Raw genomic sequence first — 3,870 nt, 5'->3', positions numbered from 1 at the left:
GCTGATTGATAGGAGCAAACTGCTGAAAAAAGCCAGGCTGCTGAGCGATAGAGGCAGACTGCTGAAAAAAGCCAGGCTGCTGGAGGAAGTCAGGCTGCTGGAGCAAGCCAGGCTGCTGGAGCAACACTGGCTGCTGAGAAAAGCCAGCCTGCTGAGTGATAGGAGCAGGCTGCTGAAAAAAGCCAGCCTGCTGATTGATAGGAGCAGACTGCTGGACCCAGACAGGCTGCTGGAGCAAGAAATTCTGTTGAGCGCAGACAGGCTGTTGAGTGTAGGTAGGCTGTCCAAGCATGGCTTCGTTAGAAGGGAACGATAGATTCATGGCCAAATCTTGTCCCTGCATGGCAAAATCTTGTCCTTGCATGGCAAAATCTGGGACTGTATTCTGATTCTGGAAGGATTGATCCATGAGAAAGCCTGAGCCGAAACAGTTTGAGTCAAAGCCCATGTTCTGGTTTTGGTTGAATCCAGACATTGTTTCCAGTGCAAAACACTTGAGAGCAAGGATAATCTTTGAGAAGGTAGGGTGTAGAGGCAGAGTGCTGTCTAGGGCTGACAGATAGAGTAGTGAGAAGGTGGTATAGTGTAGAAGTCTGATCAGTGCAAAACACTTGAGAAGATGATCTTTGACAAGGTAGAGTGTAGAGGTATAGTGCTGTCTAGGGCTGACAGATAGAGTAGTGAGAAGTTGGTATAGTGTAGAAGTGTGATCAGTGCAAAGCACTTGAGAGAATGATCTTTGACAAGGTAGTGTGTAGAAGTGTGATAAGTGCAAAGGACTTGAGATAGAATGATCTTTGAGAAGGTAGTGTGTAGAAGTGTGATAAGTGCAAAGGACTTGAGATCAAGAATGATCTTTGGGCAAGACAGTAGAATAGTGAAGTGGTTAGAGAAACTGTGGATTGAAATGGAGGGTAGGATTGAATTGAGATGGGACAGGACAATTCAATTGAGATGGACGGGGGGAGCGCACACTTATAACATTTCTGGGCTCGAAGAAAGATTGAGTGAGTCAAAGGAACGTAAGACTTTTTGAAGAGAGTTTGCACAATTGAATTCTACCTTTGCAAAGTAAGATACAAAAAGGTAGCTACGTGGTGACGGCGGGTGACGGATGAGTCTGTATCAATTGAGTTTTGCTACGTTCCTGGGGAACCTCGACGCTGGGACTGAAACGGCAAACTGGCAGTTCTCATGCAATTAAAGAGCCAGAGATTCGGGGAGAACGAGCTCGTATAACCAGACACGCGGCCGAGTTGCTGCTCAAAGCTCATCCGTTTTGGTCGAAGTAACATGCGCCTCCCTTGTTGGTTGGCTCTGGCTTCCACCGCTGTCTACTGTCATCTATCCAAGACGACACCAAGTTTGCACTTGAACTCAGCTATGGTAGATTAAACGTAATTGTCGTCAAGCGGAAGCTTCTCTCGTCTAGAATTGGCCTTTGCCACAGAGCAGAGTCATCAGCGGGCCGCGGCCACAGCCTCGAAGCATGTTCCCGCCTCTTTCGGGCCTCGAAGGCCTGGAACAACGCCAATTGTACGAACCTGTAGCCTCATTAGATATCAGCTGTCATAATGTGCTAAATATAGTATTGTGTTGGACGACCCTTGTTGGAGTCATTGGTGGCCTCAAGCCTGGAACTCTGAAGTTGCTGGACATTTTGAAAACCATGTCGAAAAAAATGGAATTGGTCCATGAAGCTGTACTCGTAAGTTTCTTCCCTCTATACCGCGACTGGGAAACCCGACTCTGAGGCGAGACCTCGCGTGGCGAAGGCATAATATGCCGGCGGGACAGGTGGCAGGTCCCATACTGGGTTGGTTGCCTCTTCCCAAGACTCTAGAAAGTAGGAGATTTGGGATTATCGTATGAGATTATCATCGACAGTGCTGGAGTGAGAGAATGCAAAGGGAAGGCCTTCCCAGCTACGAGGCACCCTTGTTTCGGTATGTGTCCTGATGGCGCTTCACTGGCGGTGTTGTTGGCATCTACGTAGCAAATGGAGTTGGAATAAACCCTGAATTGACTTTTTACTGAATGGAAGCAAATGGAAGTTGGAATTGACTCTGTCCTGTGAGAGCAGCAAAGAGGCAGAAAAGGCAGAAAAGGCAGTGGGCAAAGGGAATGAACTTTGAATTGACTTTCTCCTGTGAGCAGTAAGGAGGCAGAAAAGGCAGAAAAGGCAGTGGGAAAAGGGAATGAACTTTGAATTGACTTTCTCCTGTGAGCAGCAAAGAGGCAGGAAGGGAAGTTGGAATAAGCTTTGACTTCCCGATTTCTGGGGAATTAGCTTCCTTTTACAAAAGTAAGGGTCCATAAGGCTACAGCAAAAAAAGTCAATTCGAGGGCAGTTTTGACTTCCCGATTTCTGGGGAATTAGCTTCCTTCTAAGTCAAGAACAAAAGCAAGGGTCCATAAGGTTACAGCCAAAGAGTCAATCCGAGGGCATCTTTCTGGCATCTTCTTGTGGCAAATATTGATTTTTGGTGACGTATGGTCCAATTTCGACGCTGGCCACCTGTCCTCTTGGTTAATGGGAAGTTTCTTGTTGGAAGGGCCCATTGAGTCGACAATGCTTGAGAAACACGGCCTGATGAAGATGTCTAGGAACTGTTAGCCTACTGACAAGCCTGGCAACAAGCCAGCCAGCCAGCGATTCAGCCAGCCGCCGATTGAACCGACGAGGAAGCTCTCGTCGTGCTCTCGCCGGCGCTCTCGCCAGCATTTTCGCCAGTGCTGTTGACTGGTGAAATGGCTACCTGGCTAATTGACTGGCCGAATAACTAGGGATTGATGAGCTGATTGGATTGACTGATGGATTGGCTGGCGACAGACTTTACTGGCTGGCTGCAGGTGATTTAGTTGGTCCTTATAGATACTAGGTAGAATAAGAGGCTAGATATTGTCTGCTTTCTTGAGATCTCCTTCTCGTTGCTGTAGTTTTTGCCTGATATAGATCCCCTCCAACAACATACATCGCCGACTGCCACTTGCCTGGCTTCCTGGCAGAATCTAGACTAGGCAGTTTCAGAGGAGACATATGCTTAGATTTGATATCTCTTCAGTCTTTTCAGTACAGCATGTAGACTCTCTATCTGTGTGGCTGGGTCTTCTGTCACACGCATGCCACCATGCCAGGTGCACCCTCTGGCACAGCCCGATTTGCATGCGTCAGGGGCAAAGGAGTACTAAGCAACAAATATATATTTTCGGGGGTATTTTTCAATCTTGGCAAGGTATCAATCTGTAATGGGGCCGCTCCAGGTATCCTCGCTCGCTAAAGAAAAACACACAAAACCACATTCCAAAATCCATCGGGTATATGTATTCCAACGGTGCGCACAAAGCCTCGTGTGAACTTGGCTTCGTGGCAACGAATGGACGCCAATAAAAACAGCTATAAAAAAATTCGAACAATGTTCGTCAAGCCAGACCACCAGTCCTGGGGTAATAACAAGTACTTTGAAGAGTGAGGTTTGCCCTCGTGCCGTCTCAGTTTCGGAGTGTTCCGCCCTTGTAGCCGTGTCATTCTTTTTCAACTCCAGCACAGCCAAAATACATTTGTAGAAAGAGATGCTGAACCAATAGAACCAAATACAAAATCCAGAGAAAAAATCATAAAAAACAACCACAAGCCCACAAAAGAAATCGCAGTCGCAATGCAGTCCGCGAGTCGGGTGCCCGACGAATGACTCCGTATCCCGTACTTGGAAAGACATTGCCTGCCTATGTAAAGGAGTGAAAGTGGTGAATATAAACTCGTTCGTAAATTAAATAATTTTTGTATGGGTTAGGAATGTCGGGCGATGAGCAAAGGGCATCGGCGCAATGCCCCCATGTGCAAGTTGTCGTGCTGGCCGCGAAACCACA

Source organism: Cordyceps militaris (genome assembly GCF_000225605.1).
Source record: "Cordyceps militaris CM01 unplaced genomic scaffold CCM_S00002, whole genome shotgun sequence".
Taxonomy (NCBI): Eukaryota; Fungi; Ascomycota; class Sordariomycetes; order Hypocreales; family Cordycipitaceae; genus Cordyceps; species Cordyceps militaris.
This window is presented reverse-complemented; position numbering follows the sequence as displayed.